Below are 22,466 nucleotides of genomic sequence, written 5' to 3'. Positions count from 1 at the left end.
TAACCTTTGACACTGAAGATTCGGAATCACCAGAATCTACATGGCACTACTGTTTCGTGCACTGCAGTGACAGCAGATATTATCTTGCTGAGGGTAGATTTACTGTATGGAACTATCTCAGACTATTCACACTTAGCAGATGAAGAAAATGTAAATGCAAAGTCCAATAACCAACAAACCAATACTATTTATTTTGGTGACTTCAAATAAATTGTGTTTATAAATCAGGAGACTGATTATTTTTGAAAATTTAAAAATGTGTTTTATAAGATGATTCCAAAGAATTTTTTTTAAGTTCTGAATTTTTTAAGTCATGACTTTACTATTAGAGCAAGTATGCAGTACACTAAAACTAACACCAATTGGACACAACGTGTTAGGTGTTATGCTAAGTGTTTTATATGTATAATCTTGTTTACTTTCCAGAGTATTTTAATCCTAGCTCATTACGTTTTTGAAAAGACAATTATCTTTAAAACATAGTAAGTTTCCTTGTCCATCAAAGGACACTATCAACAGAGTAAAAAGGCAACACACAGACTAGAAGAACATATTTGCAAATCACATAGCTGACAAAGGGTTACTATCCAGAATGTGTAAAGAACCCCTACAACTCAACAACAAAGAAGCAGACAACTTGATTATAAAATGGGTAAAGGACCTAAATAGACATTTCTCCAAAGAAGACATACAAATAGCCAGAAAGAGAGTGAAAAGATGCTCAACATCTCTAATCATCAGAGAAATGCAAATCAAAAGCTCAGTGAGACACCACTTCATACCCATTAGGATGGCTATTATAAAAGAAAATCCAGGAAAAACAAAGTGTTGATGAGGATATAGAGAAATTGGAACTCTTGTGCAATGTTGGTGGGGATGTAAGATGGTGCAGTCACTGTGGAAAGTAATTATGGATGTTCCTCAAAAATTAAAAATAGAACTGCCATAGGATCCAGCAATTCTGCTCCTGGGTAAAATTCCAAAATAACTGAAAACAGGAATTAGAAGAAACATTTGTACATCCATGTTTATAGCAGCTTAGCCAAAAGGTGGAAGCAACCTAAATATCCATTGACAGATAAATGGATAAACAAAATGTAATATACACATACAATGGAATATTCTTAAAAGGAAGAAAATTCTGACACATGCTACAACATGGATGAACCTTGAAGACAGTAGGCAAAGTTAAGTAAGCCAGTCACAAAAGGACAAGTACTATGTGATTTTATTTATATGAGATCCGACCAAAGAATAGCCAACTTCATAGAGGCAGACAGTAGAATGTTGGTTGTCAGACACTAGGGCAGAGAGAATGGAGAATTTCTGGATTTTCTCTATTTCTATTTTCTTTTCTGAGCTCAAATCTTCCTTTTAGTATCATGTTAAATGTGGCCAACAATAACTAGCACAGGCTGTTAACCTACCATCATCCCATCTCTTGGATCTATTAGGTACATTGGCATACCAGTCTTCCCATTGGCTGACACCTGTCCCCTACATCAGTGCCACAGATTTTAGATTTTCTGTTATGACAGCACCCACTTCTGGTGTCAAGCTTAGTATCACTTATGATAAGCTATTTTTGGTGATGCCAGTAATTTTACAATTCCAATAGTTTAAAACCTCAGATTTATTTTATTTCTCATCCTGAATCTCCATCAAGGTCAGCTGACAAACTATGCTCACTGTGATTTTTCAGTCTTATGGAGAAACAATAATCCTGAATGTTGCCTATTGTGGTGCAAAAGGCAAGAAAATTCTGCAGGGGTGTCTTGCTCTGCCTATTAAATCCCTCAGCCCAAAGAGACTCACCAGGCTCTGCTCACAACTCCTTACTTAAATCAGTCACATGGCCTCACCCAAGCACAAAGGGTGGAATGCAGTATCACCATATGTCTGGAAGCCTGGACTTAGAAATATTGGTGAAGTGGACTGTTGAACAGCCACAAGCCACCCTTTTGCAAACCCTCTGAAGCAGCCTTATGGCCCTGGGAGAACTCCTTACATGCTTTGCATCACCACTAATATGTTTTTTTTGCCTTCCAAGTAACTTTTAATCTTGTCCTCACTGCAAAGCATAATGTCTGATAGGCAATGCATGAGCCCACACAACAAATGAAGATGTAGGAAGCTTATGTCCTGTGGTCACTGTGTTGGCACTCCTGGGGTGGAGGGAGGAGTGGCGACACATCATGGGGTTTTAATTCAAAGAATGTTCTTTATACATTCTGGATAATAATCCCTTCACTTTTCCTTGAGAAGTAAAATAAAATAGTCATCTGTATTAATTTTATTTTAATGCTCTAATAATGTCTGATACTACAAACTTAAAGGTTTAAAACCACACAATGTGTCACCTTGCAGTTCAATAGTCCAGAAGTCCAGCTACACGTGGCTCAACTAGCTCTTCTGCTCAGAAACTCACATGATGAATTCTAAGTGTTGGCAGAGCCGCTGTCCTTTCCAGAGGCTCTTGATAGGAATCCACTCAGGTTCTTAGTGGAATTCAAGTTCTCAAGGTTGCAGGACTATGGTTCCATTTTCTTGCAGAACATAATTCAAGGACTAGTCATTGTTCCCCAAAAGTGCCCATGTCCCTTCTCATGCTTTCCCTGTGGCCCGCTCTTACCATGTTTGTCTCATGCTTCAAATCTCCCCAATTCCATTTCTGGTGCTTCATTCTACCTTTAGTCAGAACAAATTCTCTGCTTTTAAGGGCTCCTATAATGAAATCCAGCCTAGCTGGATAACCCAGGCTGATTCCTTGTTAACTTGTAATCATATCTGCAATATCTCTTTTGTCATTTAATGTAACATATTCACAGGTTTGGGAGAATTAGGGCATGGACACCTTTTGGGGGCCATTATTTGACTTACCATATCATCAGAGTCTGGAAAAAGAAAAGGCAAAGAATAAATAAAATGAAAAGAACCCCCAACTGAGATAACCCTTGCCCATGCTTGTTTGGCCTCACTGTTAATGATGCTCCTCAAACATCATCACTGACTTTCTTCCCCTTTGTTCCCTGGGCTGGTTCAGTCTGTCTCCAGCACAGGTCGTCATCACCAAGGGAACTGCATAGCTTACTAGAAAGAGTTGAGTTCTAGATCATTTTGTCTCTGAGGGCACTGGTGCTTCTGGATCTTCATTGTCTTATCTGTAAAATATAGTTTAAAATTTTTGTGGGTTGCAGAATCTCTTTCTCAACTCACATCTTACTTGGAAGCTCAGTGTGTTCATACATGGAGCGGGGTTGCTCCAGGTCAGGCTGTGACGAGCCCTGTGATGTCACCTGTAGGCTTTGCCCCTGTGGCCCCCGCATTCGTCAACCAGCACTGCCCTTTGTTGAAGGGTTTTTTTGGGGGTGGGACTTCCTTTGCCAGGAACCTTTCTAGCTGTGCATCATGTGATTCCCCTGGAAGTCTCTTGCTTTTTAAAGGACTCCTCAGCCTCCTTCAAGGACAGGATCTGACACTGAATCAAGAGCTTCACCAGGTCTCCTCTAGATGAGATTTTTGTCCATTTTTAAATCAGCCACTGGGTTTTTCTTCCAGCTCCAGGAGCGGCGATTACTGGATGCACAGAGTGTTGCCTTGCTGATAGATATCACTGCCAATGTGGTTTGATCGGGTTCATTTGTACAGCTTGGGGAACTGTCCTGATCTGCCCTGGCTTCTGGTGACCTACTTGCAGGCAAATACCTGCTGAGACCTGCCCAGCCAGGGGGCTTGGGGTCAGCAGCCTTTGAATCTGTTCTGTCCAATAGTGTGAAAGAATGAAAACAGGGGCTATACAATGTCCTGATTTTTGTAACACTTCAAAGAAGGAAATCATTTATTTTTCAACCATATACATTTTGAATTGCAAATATGGCAAGCTATAGGGAAAATACAAAGATGTATTTCACATCCGACAAGACTGTGTTTAACATCTTTTCTGAAGGTCTGTTCTGGGGACATGATCCATCTCATTAAAGAGAAATGGCACCTTCAGAATAATTGTTCTTTAATCTCTAGACCAAAAACTGGCTAAATCACAGTAACATTTTCACGTGTTGGTAGAGGAGCAAATTCACTTAAGGTGATGGCAACAGCCATGTCATCCGACCCATGCAACCTCTAAATGTGTTTCAGTGGTTCTAGGTGAGAGGTGTGCTCATGTTTGCAGTGAGCCAGGTCTTCTCACTGGCTTCATGTGTAAGGTCATAGGTGGCCAGAGCTGGGCTGCTGGAGGAGTCACCTGGACCATCCTCACCGTTTGCTCAGGCCCCTGCAGCTCAGTTGGCCTTCCCCAGCCAAGGAAGGGCTATGTTTTTTCTGTGATGGGGCTGTCTCCTAGCCACCCAGCCCTCCCTGCACTTAGAGGGCTCTTCTGATGGAGGCGGCAGCATTTCTAAAGCAGGGAAAGGAGGGGCTGTTGCAGCCCCAGTAAGAATTGCAGCCACTCTTCTCATGATGTGCGTCACCACGCCAGGCCTCCCAGGTGGGTTTGTAGTTATTGTCCGGCCAGATCATGTCATAGTGGATATGATGACTAGAGACCTCATGTGGATTTGGAAAGGAATTAGAAATAGGGTTTCAAGGAACCTCAAATGAAAGTGAACTATAAAATATGTCAGTTTATGGAAACGTTCGGGAGTTCGTCAGCTGTCTCCGTATTTCTCACACATTAACTGAAATGTGAGTGACGCTGGGGGAATTTGAAGTATATAATTGAGGTTTAGTTTCACTCTTCATTAAAATTCTTACTTAACCAATCCCCACTTTCTCTGGCATAGGTCTTGTCAAATTATGCTAATCTTTTGGCTGGTCAAAAAATTAAAATGGGCTCTTGTCATTTTTCCTTTCATATCACATGAGCGAGGAATGTTGGGGACATTTTCTCAGTATCCATCCATGGTCTTGGGTTCTTATTTATGAAATGAAAACAGGGATGTAACTGGAGAAGACTTCGAAGGTGGCAGGCGTTAAGCATGCAACGGATCACAATGGGTTCTTATCTGAACAAACACTAAAAACACATGGTCCATGGTAGTGAAGTTCACACTTTGCAAGAATACCTTTGATGTGACAGTTACTGTCATCAGAGTCTGTGCTTGTCAGTCACAAGAATGTGGTGTTTTAGGGTTCCTGAACTACTGCCAAGGGCAGATAATTTTTCTTTTTTAGAAAAATATTTTTAAAAGTCCATATTGCCACCCAGTTATTATGTTGAGAAACTTCAAGATACTGGGGCTTTATTAATTTCTAATCCTACCTAATAAAAAGGTAATATGCAAATAACCATCACTCCACTACGCCCACGATTGGGTGGTGGGAGGCTGGGGGGCGGGACTCGGGGTGGCATATCCAGCCATTGAGAGGCGTGGGGGGCTGGACTCCTGCCCCCTGGGCCTCTCAACGGCCGATTGGCGGCCGCTGAGGGGGGCTGCCTCCGACACCCTGGACACCCGGCTCCCCTGCCATCGGAGGCAGGGAGCCGGGTGTCACGCGTGCACCCGGCTCCCCTGACATCGGAGGCGGGGAGCTGGTTGTCCGCGCCGGCTCGCGTGTGCACCCGGATCCCCTGCCGTGCTCCCCTTCATCAGCGCCTCAAGCCCCAGCAGCAGCGGCAGCGGCTGGGGATGAGCTGGTGATCCCAACAGCCTGGCAGCTCAGTGGCGGTGGCGGAGGCAGCATTGGGCCTGGGGACTGGCGAACAGGCAGAAGATGGCCCTGATCGCAGGAGGCTAGGCCTAGGGACCCTACCCGCACAATTTAATTGTGCGCTGGGCCTCTAGTAGAGTTATAATTAATTATTTAAATACTAGAGGCCCAGTACATTGGAGGGGGGGTCCCTCAGCCTAGCCTACCCTCTCTCACAGTCTGGGAGCCCTCAGGGGTGGGAGGCAACCCAGTGATCAGGGGAAGGCGATGCCCCATCACACCTCTGCTGCTGCCACTGCTGGCAGTGCAAGCCTCGGCGGGGTCTGGTTACCTGCGCCTCGGGCCAGCCCTGTGCAGCTGGGGGACTGAGGGGACTGGAGGACTCCAGAGGCAGGCATGTGGAGCGGCCGGGCCTGCCTGGGGGCGGGCCCGGGCTTACCATGTGCCTGCCGCCCCAGCGGGACTGAAGGGACTGGGCGCCGCCATCTTGTGGTTGTGGGTGCCGGCATCTTTGAGGGCGGGGCAGTCAATTAGCATATTCCCTCCTTATTGGCTGTGAATGCTGCCATCTTTGCGACAGTGTGAGGGTCAATTAGCATATTTCCTCTTTATTAGATAGGACTAGTAGCCCTGCACACGAATCCATGTGCGAGTAGCTTGCTGCTGCTTGACTCAGCTGACCACCTGCCCACCGCTGCCTGTAGCTCTCTGCTGCCCTCCTGGAGCTCTCTGCCCGCTGCCCCACCCTACTGTAGCTCCCCCTGCACCCCCCTCATAGCTTGCTGCCCTGCCCCCTCTTATAGGTCTCCGCTGCCTGCTTGTAGTTCGCTGCCCCACCCACCCTCCTGCAGTTCCGTGATCCGATGGTTATGAGCGGTAGGTCACTATGCCTCAGGGCATAACAGATAATTAGTATATTCCTCTCTTATTATATAGGATACTTTTATTGATTTCAGAGAGGGAGAGGGAGAGAGATAGAAACATCAATTATGAGAGAGAATCATTGATCAGCTGCCTCCTGTATGTCCCACACTGGGGATAAGCCCACAACCTGGGCATGTGCCTTGACCAGGAATCAAACCCTGGCCTCCTGGTTGATAAGTCTACACTCAACCACTGAGCCATGCTGGCTGGGCTGTGCACATGACCTTTTAATCACATAAGTAATGAAATGGGAATCCATCGCTCAGTAGTAATGTGCTAATTGCCTACACCAAAATGGTGCCTAGATGGCATAAATGTCACATCAACACTCTCAAACATAAACACGACTTTCATTTGACTCCACTGCTGGGAAAAAACAAAAACATTAACTACTAATTTTCCTAGAGGGGTGAGCAATCCAAACTTTATGGAACCAGACATGTTAGTGTTCCCAAACAACTCCAAAACAAAGATAAAATTAAATCTAATTTTTGACAAAAGTCAGATTTAGGCTTATTGTTAATCCTCACATGACCCATGTGAATGATGCCTTCTGGGTTTCTGCAGCTCAGCAGATTGAGAGGCTATTCAGATTAGACTCTGCAGGTGAGATCTGCAGGTAAGGTATATAGGTGAGGTGTTCAGGGAGGCTGGGTGTGTGTGTGTGTATGGGTGGGGGGTTGTTACGGCTGCTCTTCTGATGCCATCCATGGGTTCCTGAAAGGTTCATTTTCTGCCTTTCTTGGTTCAGGTGGGCACATTGTGCAGCCTACAGAAGACTACTTTTTAAGAACTTGGCCAAGATTTGTTGTCTCTGAAACTGTGTATTGACAGATATTTTAAATAAAACATTATAAAGAAACTAGAGGCCCAATGCAAAAAATTTGTGCAAGAGTAGGCCTTCCTTCCCCTGGCTGCTGGCACCAGCTTCCCTCTGGCACCTGGTACCTGGGCTTCCCTCGCAGCCCTGGCTTCGTCCAGACAGTTGTCCGGAAGGACATCCGGTCTAATTAGCATATTATACTTTTATTATTATAGATGGTAAAAATTAAATGAGATTCCATTTTCTTTCCCTTTAGAACCACTGGAATCAGTCTATAACAATAAGAAAAACAATTTACAAAAATCCACAAATCTGAGAATGGAAATAATTATTTTCCTCACCTAACAGCTAGAAACTACTATGTCTATTTTATGTTTTCTATTTGGATTCAATTCATATAAAATTATGCTTTGTGACTATTTTCAGATGACCAACAATTAAAGCTATCCTCATTTCTATACAGAATGTTGCCAAATATTGGGAATAATTTCCACTCTGATATATGAGAAGTAATATATTGGTGTGATTTTTAAATCCCTTTGAATAAAGTTGAGCACATCCTGTCTTTTAGCTACTTTTCTGAGTTTGTCTTTTCCTCCCCAGGCTTAAAAACTGTTTATATTAACAATATTACCCCCTTTACCTGCACTATGAATGAAAACCATTTCTTCTCTCAGTTTGTCATTTATTTTTTGAACTTCCTTGTGGTGATTTATTTCTTTACATAAACATTTAAAAAGTAATAGGATTTATCAATATTTTATTGCTTTTGAAGTTTGAGCCATAATTAAAAAGTTATTTCTACTCCCATTTTATAATCAGCTCAATTCATGTTTTTAATTGTTGTCTAAAATTTCTGGTCATATTTTTTAAATTAAAAATTTGAAAACATTTGGAGTTCTTTCTGTTGATGGTGTGAGGTATGGATCAAATTTTATCTTTATCCAAATTGTAAACCCAACATCCTTTATTATGAAGAAATCCATTCTTTAAGACAGTGATTTGAGAGGTCAACTTTACCAACTACCAGATTTTTGTTTGTACTTTATTCTGTTCCTGGACTTTCTATTCTGATTTGACGCCATCAGAATGTACACCATAGGTTCCAACATTGTGAGATACAGACGTGTAATTAGCCCATGTAGCTTCTTCTTTCCTAAAAACAGTGTGTTGCTGCAGCAACTATTTAATGATTTATAAAGTCAAGGACTTTTTAGCTTTACTAACTATTACTAACTTTAGAGAGTTGTCAGAACTCCTGGGGCTTTTGGTTAATGTTGGGGAGGAAATTGTGCATGTGGTGGTTTCTACAGATCAGGTGCCTACACTTTGGGGTTAGACACTTTCACTGCTACACATTAGCTCATCCGATGATGTGAAATGTTCTAACTCTTGCCCATTAAGCAGGTTTTTAACTTTTTTTCCCTCCTGACTGAATTATACATATATATATTTTTTCTCCCTATAAAAGGCAAACACTATTAACTCTCACTCACTGCTGACACTGCAAACTATTTCAGATTTAGGAAACAGTTGTAAAAACAAAGAAAATGTATTAGAAAGGTACAGCTGTTGAAATATTACTTTGAGTAGAAGTCATAGACTCTAATTTATCTTCTTCTATTAATTAAATGAGATGCGTTCACTCTACAGAAGTGATATTGGTTGAAGAGGGAAGTGCTGTCCCAGGTTGGACCCATGTGTGGGCTCCAGTGTGTGGTTTCACAGGGAGAAGTCTGCTCACCCCAGAGCAAAGCTGGGTGCCTCCCAAATATAACATGGGAGCTATCTTTTCTCCATTGGAGGGGCAGGCTCCAGGGCGCTGAGAGACGGGGGGGAGAGAGGGGCTAGCACTCAAAGTGAGATTTTGGCACACTGTGGTTTCTAGGGAAATAAATCTCTTTGTCCAATCCAAGAAGAACATAAACCATGCCTCCAAATGACCTGAAAGAAGTCAAATTTTATTGAAAAGAAAATGTATTTCAAACCACATGTTTATAAAAAAAGTTAATGAAAGTCAAACTGAAAGGAAGATTATCTCATACTGATTAGTTTCTCTTCCTTTCATGAAAGCAAAAATTTAAAAACTATTAGGGTATGTATTTTTGTCTATATCTTTAACTACTGTCTATAATTTTTCTTCTCGGGATTGCCTAAACACAAGGGCGGGGGGAGAGGGGGTTAAACCAACTGTTAAAGGAAATAAAATGTAATAATTTAATAAAAATAAACTAAAAATAACATTTAATAACTTGTCCTCAAAGAAAACATACACGAGTCTATGTGAAACATATGGAAGTTTCTGTTGCCAGTAAAGGATCTATAAACCCCAAAGATAATAGGTTTGCTTTCTTTTTCTTGGGCAGAGGGGTTTTTAAAAGTTTATTATGTTGATAACTTAAAAATTATCAATCAAACAAAGCTTTCCTTGTCCTCCAGAGATGTCCTGCTGGCCCTGCTTCAGCCCTAAGCAGCCTCCCACCCTGTTCTGAATGGGTTTCTCCTCCTTGTCCCATTCTGACCATCTCAGCGTCTTTTCCCGATGTGCTGCTCTCCCTCCGTTAAGCCTGATTTAGCAGGAGGCATACATAACGTTGACAATTAGCCACAATAGAAAGTTCTTCAAGTAAAAATTACTGACCTTCTTTCAGTGATCTCTCTCGCTCTCTCCACTTAGCGTGACACACAAATATAATGTAAAAGTTACTGGTGGTGTTGGTTTTGACATCTCTGTAAACACAGTGAAACCCACTCTTTCTGGAGGTGGGACAATGTGGTCAGTCAGTGAAAAACCTGCTGTTTTTATCGACTGGAAATGTGCTTTATACATTAAAGTTGATGCTACAGGCCAACAGCAATGCACACAAAGAGGCATTATTTGAATATCTGATGAGATTGAAGTGAGATGTTTAGTAATAGTAGTAGACTTAGAGCTTCTTAGCTCACACATTCAAATGTTTCCTATACTCACAGTAATTTTTTTTGTAGAAATAAACTTAAATAACAAAGGAGGCTGAATAATATTTTGCAAAGTTGTATTTCCCTTGAGTTTCTGACTCAAAAGTTGAAATAAAAATTTGCCCAGTGGACTATTCTATTTAAATAACAAGATTCACGGGCAGGGAGACTCAGGCAGGTGGTCCACATGGTGAAGCAAACGGGGCTGAGCCCACCTACTTGGCCTCCAAGGGCCAACCCCAACATGGGGTGGCTTCGGGGTTCAGCCTGGAATGCTAAAGCCTGGGTTTTTCTCCACCCAGAGTGCTGGAGTTGGCCACACTTAACCACTTCTGGTCATCAGCCAATTAGGAGAAGTTTATGCATGCCTAGGCCATTAAAAAAATGCTCAGAGGGACTGGCTGCTAGCATGGCCAAATAATCTGTTTTTAATGTAAATATTTTGGCTCCATTAAAACTTATCAAATCAAAGATTCTGCTATGCCTTCACTTTAAATGCTTGGTTTGGTACTTTGAAATATGCATGCTAGACAAGCTCAGCCTAACGATGGCTGGTTAGGTGGTCTCTTTCCGGAATTTGTTGTGTGCTGGCTGTTGTGTTTGGTGGGTGCTGTGTAGCAGGAGGCTGAGTTCTAGGCAGAGGTCAGAGGCCAGGAGAGGTACACTTTCTGCAGAGTGATCAGATCCATTCCCATCTAAGGAGAAGGAAGAGGAGGAGGAGGAGGAGGAGGGGGAGGGGGAGGGGGAGGGAGAGATTTATTTATTGTTAGAAAAAATATTGACACTTTTTGGCCTCATTGGTTTGGGATGTGTTTGAGATGTCAGAGGAAGGGGCTATAAATTCTTCTAAGATTGCAAATCTTGCCCAAAATTAGTGCTCAGGGTCAGGAATTATGTGGCGACAAGGGGCAAATCTCCGCCAAGGCCAAATTATGAGGCACCGCTGAGCCCCTGAGAACAAATTCTTCCAGAGAAAAACAGAGAAAAGGGTCTGCAGTGAGCCTGTGTCCAGTGTGAGGGGCACATGGGTGTGTTCTAGTGGCAGCTGCTGAATTCTCTGCGGTGACAGGAGAAACCCCCAAACAAAACAGTCCCTGCTGTTTAATGACACAGTGCTAACTGTCCCTTACACAGGACTGTAGGACCGATTCTCCTCTATGAAGACTTATCATATAGTTCTATTTTCCTCCTTGAGAAACTAGCTTTTGCCAATGAGGAATGTTTTATAAATGGGTTAGATATACTAATCCTTATAATTTATGGTTAATTTCAATTTTAGAATATAATAACTTTGTTTTAAGTATACTAGTATTTAAAAACAGCAAATGGTTCTAACTGTAGCAGGGCCATAAAATATTGTTTTAAATGAACTTTACTATGTTTTTTTATAAAAAGGTGAATCTATGTAATGACAATAGCAGGGAAGGGACATGGCATCTACATCAGAGGACCCTGAAGTCACCTGGCATCTGGAGAAACATGGTGTGGGGTGCAGGGGAGGCCAGGGCGGAGCTGACCAGGAGCCCCGCAGTCATGGCCTGGGGTCCTCTCCCGGCTGTCGGCTGTCGTCTGTAGGAGGGTTAGCCAGAGCATCCAGGCCAAGGGGCCAAAGGGGAGACCACTGTCTTTGTGTTGGCAGCACTGAGGTCCTGACCCAGGAAAGTGAAAGAGGGGAGCCTGCTCCTGGCTGGGGTGGCCCAGGTACCATCCCTTTAATCCCACTTCTAAAATGGGTTCATTACTTTCACTGTCTCCCAAGCACAAATGCTTTTACAAAACAGACTGAAGCACAAGTGTTGTAAGAATCCTCAAAATCATGCCAAGCCCACGTCCTGGGGGAAAACTGCTCGGAAATCAACTGGCTCTTCAAGTGAAGCTCGTCCCTTCCCGGCAGGGATGCGTCCCCTTTCCTGCCCAGGAGGTTGGTCGTCTCTTGTTAATGTGCATCATCTATGGACTTCTTTATTAGAAGAGGCCCATCTTCTCCCTAGTTCCTTGGGTGTTTATTTTGCTTTAAACATTTTTTAATTGAGTTTATTGGGGTGACATTGGTTAATAAAATTGCATAGGTTTCAGGTGTACAATTCTATAGTACATCCTCTGTATATTATAGTGTGTGTTCACCACCCCAAGGCAAGTCTCTAGGAGAGAAGGTAAAGATTGCCTAGGTTTTATTTCAGATTGTGAACTGCTGTTGGCTTGGGTGGGCTGCCTGATAGTTGCCCAGAGTGGGCCTAAACATTTCATGACACCCATCATGCAATGACTGTTCCGTTTTCACCCGAAAACCTGGCCTCTGTCAGTGAAGCATCCCAAACACACGTCGAGTTTGTGAAAACAGCCAGTGTCTGTATCCAGCAAGAAGACAAGATCTCACCACTTTAAAACAATCGAAACTTGTACCCACTATTTACAGGAGCATGCATTCTATATGACATGAGCTGACACGGAGAAGTCATTTGATAAACAGATACTGAATTCCAGAGACAACATGGAAAGGGAGGGAAGGAGAGGTGCTCGGTTGGTCCAATGCTGTTTCTCACTCCCCACGGAGAGGTGCCTGGCCCTGTGCAGCAGGGGGTGGGATGAGGGTTGCGGGGGGGGGGGGGGTGGAGGTGAACATATTTCTGGATAAAGGGATGTGCTATAGTTAGAGCAAGGACCTAAGCATTTCCATCCTCCTCAAATAGGCAATGATTTGCTTCTTAATTTGGTAAAACAGAAAAGCCATTTAACTGAACGGTGAATGAAATATGACCTGACTTATTTCTACTCATTGTTGCTCAGGGATTTATTTGTATTGGTGTTATTTATAGATTCTGAATACATATCATCAAAGACACTGTAGTTTTAATCATCCTTATGGAAGCCTGAATGTCACACATAATACTATTTTCATAAGAAAAAAATCCCCAAGCAAATGCAGTTAAGTACAGGTTATGGCATACAAAGCAAAGAGTGAAAATGTTATGATCTTTATTCTTTTTTTTTTCTTTTTTCAACTTTTCTAGTGCTCCAGGCTTCTTCCAAGTTAGTGACGATATCATGGACATAAGCACAATGGTCTTTACTCGGGCAAATGAGACTTTTCCAATGATGGCAATAATTAGAGAAACTCTATTGCCTCCTTATTTTCTTTTTATGAAACCAATGAAAATATAAATGGGCTGTGTGCTTTTGTGTGAAGGTTCTCACCCAGCTTCACTGCCTGGCTCCCACTGTCACCCGGAATCCAATTACATCCCAGCCCGCACAGGGCCCAGGGCTGTGTGGGGACCCGCAAGATGAGATGAGAAGCCACCAGTTAAATTCTTTTCTCAGCTTCCAGGATGCAACCCTGGGAAACCTTTCCTTTCCTTTTACATCTTGCAAAAAGAATTATTAACCTTAAAATCGAAAAGGGATGGATCTTATGCCCTTTTAGAAGCTTCTTGGGATGAGCAAAGATGAAAAACCCTCAGAGAAATTTGAATTCCTCCAGGTTGTTCCTTAATAAGTTGGCTGTTGTTAAGGGCGCAGTGCTCACTGAACTTGATGTGAGTACAGCGTGCAGGAGACGAATGCTCTCCTTAATTTGGATTAATTAGGTTTCTTTACATTTGACTCTCATGGGAATCCAGTGGGTCTTTCAAAGCCACCAGGGGATTCAGGGGCTGTATGTGTGCATGGGCGACAGTCACTGCTGCTGCTGCTGCTGCTGCCCCTGGGACACCCCAAATGTCCCCTCCAGTCAGGAGTGTTTACATGATCCTTATCACTTGTAACTATCATGGCAGAACCATCAATTAGCTCTTTACTTGCAAAATAACACCTGGGAAAGCTTCTTCCACAAACTTGTTTAACCTTTTTTCTCCCCTTCCCTTCGGTGACAGGTTAAGATTTACGGTTTTTAAAGACTTCTGCAGCACCTGGGTTGATGTTATCACCTTGATGAGAAATGCCTTGGGGAGGGGGGTTAGGGCAAGAATTGCAGTTCATTAAGAAGAAACTTTACCCTAAGAGTAAATTTAGTGTTTTGACTAATAACATTCTAGAGAACAATTAATTCTGACAAGGCAGTCCTTGGGCGGGGCCACTTAGATTATTGGGAAGAAACCCATCTGGCAATTGGACTCTGGGAACTGATCTTCTCAGCTGCCCTTCCTGCCCGCCCCCATAAAGGATGGGGGTGGATGGAGATGAGAACCAAGTTCTCAACAGTTTTAATATTTCCAGAAAAGAGAGGGGAAAAGGAGCCACGTAAGGCACACCCGGATTTAAATCACTCAATTAACTGGTGGATGCCTTTTTTCATCCTTTAAAATCTGGGTTCAATTTGGTGTTCCTTAAAACACACATGGGATAGCAGATGAGATGAAGCCAGCTGTCTCAGCTGGGCTCGCAACCTCGGTTGTGACCTACGAGTTTCTAATATTCCTTTCCTGCCCCCTCCGCCCCCGAGCCTCTTCATTAGCCCAGTTATTGGAGAGTCTGGACACTTCACACTGCGTGGCAGTCGGGTGATGAAACACGGTCTTATTGCAAAGATGTAATCTACTGTCCCTGTTTGTAAGGCGCCGTAACAAGCATGCTTTGTGTGCACAGCTTGTAGAGAGTCATGTATCTTCTTTCATTCGAAGCTGTCAGCTACATCTCCCAAACTCCAGATAGCCATCGGATTGTGTTTAATGGGCTGCTGGTTATTTTGTTTTGTTTTGTTTTTGCATCATTTAGATTTGGCTATGACTCTAAGAGGCTACACCTAAGTCAAGGCTTGCTAAATTTGGAAGTCTGAAGTTGATCCGGTGAAGGCAGCACAATGAGCACGGCACACTGACAGTACAATCAGGACTTCAGTTGAGAATGAGTCGAATGCCGCCCTTCCTATCTCTGGGCAGGGGGTGGGGCTGACAGCCCAACAACGGATCACCAAGGGCTTCAAAGTAAGACCTTCCTCCCACTCAGATGAAACAGCATCTTTTTATAGTCTCTTTAAATTTTTTTCCATAATTATAACAAGTACAAATCAATGAAGCAGAGGGAAGTGGAATTATAGCCCAACACATCAGCTCATTTTGTTTTCTTCCATCTGTCCTCCATGTGGAGACCCCAAGGTGGGTGGGGGCATCTTCCTCAAGGCCTTAGATGAGGGTCACTCATCACTTTGGGGGTCTCAGCTAATTTTTTGGGAACCTCGGATGATTGAAGCCACTAGAGTCCAGGAAAGGGCAGTGGGGGAGACGTGGGCTGTGGTGACGGAGAACTTGAGGAGCACCCAGCTCTGTGAGCAGCCCTACAGGAGGCCCTCATCTCCCTGCTTTACTCACCCCCAACAGAGGAAAACATAATACACCCTCAAGGGCTGTCAGGGTATTAAATGATAAGTCCTTTATAGAAGCATCTAGAACAGTGGGTTTGTGTTACTAAATCCTCAAAGGTGTTAGTTTCCCTCTTCACCCTGGGAATTTCATGGAATAGCCATAAAGGCTCTGTAATAAATGAGCCTCAGCAAAGCAAATTAAGATCCAAATTTTATTTAAAGATGAGAATGTCATGCAGACTGTCATTTTTCAGACACTTTGGAACGATCTTTGGTGTAACACAGAAGATAACAATTAGGTAATCTTATTTGCATTGCAGGATTAGCTTCAAGACCATTGATTTACAGGGAACACCACACCTGTGGGTATGGGAAAGTCCTTTTCCTTCCCTCTTCTCCTCCCTCCCAGACACCATCCTTCCCTGCCAGCCTTTTGGGAAGAGGATATTGCACAACTAATTGGGTGGATTACAGGAAGTGTCACTAGAGTGCTCCCTCCTGTTTCATGGGGTTAGGCCTTATTTGTGTCTTTGCTTCACCAAGCCGTACCTAAGCATACCCATCATTGTTTCAGACTTGTGCAATGTGTCTGTGCAGTTGAAGAGTGAACAGTGCATGAGTTAGGCTTTGACCCTGATGGATGGGGACCACCCTCACAGACTTGTAGAAGGGGCCACATCTGCCAGGACACTGAATCAGAGCTTTGTATGTGAGCTGTCACACACTAGTGCTCCCACAGTGTCACATACTCCCAGCTCTTGTTGGCCAGCAGAATTGACTGTGTCTCCCAGCTTCTAAGTGGACATGGGATCCCTGCTTCCAACTCTGCACTCCTCATCTTCTTGAGATGTCTGCCCATTAACCATCTGTTCTCCAGCTAGGTCCTGCCTCTACTCCCTCTGATTGACACGGGGATGGGTTGGGGTGAAGCAGATAATTGTCTACACTCAAAGGGTGTCAGTGTGGAGAATTGATGAGCCAGCCCAAGGGTTTACACACTAGGATGAGGACCTCCATGTAGCTATTGGAGCCACCCAGGTGAAGGCTCCGAGCTTTTTGGCTGCCATGACCTGAAGGCCCTCTGCCTGGCTGTGCCAGCCCAGCACACAGAGCTGGGGAGAAAAACACGATGCTCCACCCCTTCCTGAGAGCTTTGTGACTCCCCACTCTTTAAAGGCAAATTAAACTAACGAGGGCAATGGCAACAGCAACAAACTGAAGTCAGTTCCTGAACAGTCTCCTCCTACCATGTCTACACAGTATCAACAGTCCAGGATGAAAAAATAACAAAAACCGAAAAACAAATCACTGAGCTAATGACAATGCCAAACAGGAAGTTCATCTCTTGCTGAGCTGACTGACTTTGAGTGTCCCCATCAATTGTTATGTTCCAGCTTTGTCATCTCTAAAATGGGATCCATATTGTCCATTCATCTTCACATGATGATGAAGTAGGACTCTTTGAAGTAGGACTGGAGTCTGAAAATTAACATTTACCAAAACCATCATATAGTAAAAGCTACTGCTATTCTTTCATCGTTTTTGTCACATCTTTTTTCTGTGGCCTCCTCAAGGACCTAGAATAAGCTATTTTGCTCCTTGAGAAATTAGCCAAAATGCTTGTGAAGTGAGTTTTAAGGGCAATATTTTCAAAGGGGCCAAAGGGCAGAACTGAAGCATATGAGCAAATGTTCTTCCACATGACTCGGTGGGGACAAGATATGAAGTTCACAGTTAATCTTAAATTGGCATGAACAGAAAGATGATCTTCAAAAAGGAAATGAGTCAGAGGCTCAGGGGCTGGGAAAATTCCCGACAGATGGGGGTGAGGATGACCCTGGGGAGCTGGGGAAGCGAGGGTGGCGCTGGCACAGGCCTTGCCAACGTCTTCCAACATGTCTTGTTTGCATAGATTCACACCCTCCTCGTCCGGCTTCATGTGAAACAATCTCAGGCCCAAATCAAAGCAAGCCCCTTGAAGCTCCATGCCTGAGCGACATTTGTTCACACTGGAGTCTTAGCCAAGACCTCTGAAGTCTTGGAAGGAGGCATGGCAAATTCTATTTTTGTAGATGCTCAAAAAGGGAGGGTTGCCACTGATCAGACTGTCAGAAATAATAACATGATTTCTTAGCTGGCCCAGAATTCTTTGGTGGAACTTCTTTGAACTCTTCCGCCCTTATCAATAACAAAACAATAGCTGAATCTCCAGAAGAAGGTCCCAGATCTCATTTGTAGGTTTTGAAACTATCCTCAACACCTTCCCCTCTCCTTCCAAGTTGCACGTATTCAAGGTTCTGTCTCCCAGTTTGTCCCCCAGACTTGCAGCTTCCTAGTTATATTATCCACTTAGGTCCTCTTTTAAAAGGTTGAGCAAAGGAAATTTTTCTCACTCTGTCCAAAAAACTAAAGCAAATTTCTGTTGCTGCTGTCCTTTGCCATCAGCTTCCAGGGAGTGTGGGGGCATTGTACTTAAGAGTGATCATCTTTGAAGCAAGAGTCTTCAACCATGGGGCTTGAACTATATTCTGTCACTCCCAATTTTGACAGAATCATAAAAGGTAGTTTTATTCTTTTTAAAATTACCTAGTATGACTGAGAAGGCCTGGGGGGTTTGGTAAACATAAGCAGTCATCAATAGAGATAAATTAATTCTGCTGTGTTTCCTGGTTCTCGGTGATGTAATTTGCCACGGATGATAGATATCATGTTCCTATAAACCTAAGGACTTGTCAGTTGCTTTGGCCTAAAAATCCTTACCTCTTCTTACCTGTTTATCAATGTTTAAAGCCAGTTCTAGACAAAGTAACATTGACTGGCATTTACCAGCTTATTGTTAATATTCTCAATTCAGACATTCTCTTGGTTTGTGTGTTGGAAACATGGCCTACAAATTAATTTTGCCCGTAATGTATTGGATTGCCTTTATACAGATTTGAATCAAATATGGGTGTAATCATACCACAGGAACACAATAATTCTTTAAAGTACAATCTTTGGAGAACACAACTTACTTATCATATCGTATAAATGCAATACCCTAGTTAGCTAGCACAATAATAGATTTCCACTGCATACCACTCAAATCCTGTGATTAACACATACTAGAATTAAATGGGTTCTGTTCAGAAAAGCACAGGTAGGTGAAGTGTGGGGATGGGAATAGGGCATCTATGGACCTGGTTTCTGAATGCAACTTTTGGAAAATCATGGTTTGTGAGAACCTTTCTTAACGAACTTCATCCTATCTAATAAAGAGAAAATATGCTAATTGACCATCACACCCTCAAAGATGGCAGTGCCCATAGCCACAAGATGGCGGCACCCAGTCCCCTTAGCCCCACCAGGGCAGCAGGTGCACAGCACAGTTGGGCCCACCCCCAGGCGGGTCTGGCCATTCTGCGCACCTGCCTCCAGAGTCCCCTAGTCCCCTCAGCCCCCCAGCTGCCTAGGGCCGGCCCGAGGCTCAGGCAAGCCTCGGGTGGCAGCTGCCCAGCCATTCATGGCCACCTGAGGCTCAGGTAATCAGGGCCAGCTGAGGCTTGCGCTGCTGGCAGTGGCAGCAGCAGAGGTGTGATGGGGGCATTGCCTTCCTCTGATCGCCAGGTCGCCTCCTTCCCCTGAGGGCTCCCAGACTGTAAGAGGGGGCAGGCTGGGCTGAGGGACCCCCCTCCCCACGCCAGTGCATGAATTTTCATGCACTGGGCCTCTAGTATTTAATAAATTAAAAACACATGCTTAGATGCCTAAACCCATAAATTACTATCAAGTAGCACTGAATCAAAAAGTTGTGGTAGAATCCAAGATGGCGGCATAAGGTATACACCTGTACGTGCTGCCTCTCACAACCAAACCAAAACTACAACTAAAAGACAAAACGGCTATCATCCAGAACCACAGGAAAGCTGGCTGAGTACAAGTTCTACAATTAGAAGGAAAGAAAAAAAGCACATTGAGACTGGGTAGGAGGTGCAGAGGTGTGGAAAAGCAGATGTACGGAGGCGCACGAACCAGGATGGCAACTGGGTGTGCTGTTTTTAAGCTCCCAACTGCTCTGAACTCCAGTTTCCGGTGAGACTCTGGGGACCCAGACTCCTACAGGGAGAAACTGCACTGTCTGGCATTGGGTCGGAAAGCGAGGGTGTCTTTCTCTCAGAAGTGCTCGCAGGGATCATTGTTACTACATGGGGGCGTCGGATGCGGAGACGCAGATACTTGGAGACGCTGAGATGCAGAGATGGCTAACTGGCAGCCATCACTGTTTGCTCCACCCTGGTGATTCCCGGAGACCCCGCCCCACCCAATTTACAACCCCACCCAAGCTGTGCACAGCGGCTTTTGCATATGAATGGCCTGTCCTTTCACAGCCTAACCTAACAAACTGCAGCTGGGTCAGAGAGCTCCAAAACTTCCAAACCCCAAACAAAGAGGAGAAATTTGCAGATCTCGCTGTAGTTCCTCCTGGGAGGCTCAGGCAGTGGTTGACTTTGCACCTCCTTGGAGATCAAGGAACCAGTGTACCTAGTGGTCAGCATGAGATGATACCAGATCGCAACTCCTCACATCCATAAGTGACACACTCAAGAGGCAGACTCAGTGAGCACCAAAGCCCCACTGAAGCAAGTCCTGCCCCATAAGGATGTCTCCAGCACAGCACTTCTTCCATTATAGATACAGTGGATCCTCACAGCCAATTGGCCTGGAGGTCAATTCCTCCCAGATACTAACAGCAATCAAGGCTTAACTACAATAAGACTGTGCACCCAGCCCACAAAGGGGTGCACCAAGAGTGTCCACCTCAGGTGATTGGGGAGGCTGAGCCACTGGGCCCTATAGGACACCTACTACACAAGGCCACTCTATCAACACAGGGAAGCAGCCAAAATGCAGAGACAAAGAAACATGTCATGAATGAAAGAAATTGAGGAAAGCAAACTACTGGATATAGAGTTCAAAACCACAGTTATAAGGTTACTCAAGAATCTTCTAGAAACCTCCGAGGAACTTAGTGAGATCTTCAAGGATCTTAATGAGAATGCCAAAAAAAAAGGAAAAGGACTAGTCAGAAATTAAGCATACACTGTCTGAAATAAAGAATAATATACAGAAATTCAACAGTAGACCAGAGAATCCCAAGAGTCAAGTCAAAGATTTGAAATACAAGGAAGCAAAAAACACCCAACTGGAAAAGCAAAAAGCAAAAAGAATCCAAAAATATGAAGATAGTGTAGGAGCCTCTGGGACAACTTCAAACATACCAACATTCTAATTATAGGGGTGCCAGAAGAAGAGAGAGAGCAAGATATTGAAAACCTATTAGAAGAAATAATGACAGAAAACTTCCCCTACCTGGTAAAAGAAATAGACTTACAAGTCCAGGAATCACAGAGAATCCCAAACAAGAGGAATCCAAAGAGGACCCCAAACAAGAGGAATTCAAAGAGGACCACACCAAGACACATCATAATTAAAATGCCAAGGGCAAAAGACAAAGAGAGAATCTTAAAAGCAGCAAGAGAAAAACAGTTACCTACAAGGGAGTACCCATACGACTGTCAGCTGATTTCTCAACAGAAACTATGCAGGCCAGAAGGGAGTGGCAAGAAATATTCAAAGTGATGAATAGCAAGAACCTACAACCAAGATTACTCTACCCAGCAAAACTATCATTTAGAATTGAAGGTCAGATAAAGAGCTTCACAGATAAGAAAAAGCTAAAGGAGTTCAGCACCACCAAACCTGGATTATATGAAATGCTGAAGGGTATTCTTTAAGAAGATGAAGAAAAAGAAAAAGGTAAAGATAAAAATTATAAACAACAAATACATATCTATCAACAAGTGAATCTAAAAATCAAGTCAATAAAAAATCTTATGAACAGAATAAACTGGTGAATATAATAGAATCAGGGACATAGAATGGGAGTGGACAGACAATTCTTGGGGGGAAGGAGGCGTGAGGGGTGCAGGAAGAGATTGGACAAAAATCTTACACCTATGGATGAGGACGGTGGCAGGGGTAAGGGCACTGAGGGGTGACCGGGTAGAGGGGAGCTATGGGGGGAAAAAAGAGGAACATCTATAATAATCTGAACAATAAAGATTTATTTTTTTAAAAAGTTATGGTAAATTTTATTTTTAAAAAACTAAGATATCCTGTTTTAAAAATGAATTTCTTTTATTTTATTGTCTTTTTCTGATGGTGTCAATATTCTTTGCTTATTATTTCCCATTTGTGACCTCTATATATCTCATATATATGTACATAAATACAAATATATATATATATATATATATATATATATATATATATATGCGCGCGCGCACACACACACACACACACACACACACACACACACATATATATATTCTTCTAACAGTTAATTCTACCAAGATATGATATTTGGTTGCTCTTGTAGCCATTGGTTTGTTTGCTCCTTAGGACACTTATGGGATATCATTTCCCGGCCCTCTGAAGTCCAGTATGAGCTGAAGATGTGCAGTGGTCAGTGAATTTGAGTGGAGGTAGTGCAAGTAGCGTCCATGAGGACATTCTGAGATCCCATGTATGATACCCCACATCCTCCCTTACAGCCTCAGAGGGAGCTTGTGAGGAGATGGAGCCCCTTATGGCTGGGTCCCGGCATGACCAAAGTGAGCAGAGCATGTATCCCACCATCATCTACTTGCACACATAGTGCAAATAAGTAAGAAACAAAAGTTTGTTCTTTCAGTCCACCAAGGTTTTAGGGCTGAGAGCTACCACAGCATCAGCTCCTGTGGCCTCCTAGACTCTTCCTCCTCTTATAATTGT

The sequence above is a fragment of the Cnephaeus nilssonii genome (genome assembly GCF_951640355.1).
Source record: "Cnephaeus nilssonii genome assembly, chromosome: 2".
Lineage (NCBI taxonomy): Eukaryota > Metazoa > Chordata > Mammalia > Chiroptera > Vespertilionidae > Cnephaeus > Cnephaeus nilssonii.
The sequence above is the reverse complement of the archived record's forward strand: the minus strand, read 5'-3'. Positions refer to the sequence as shown.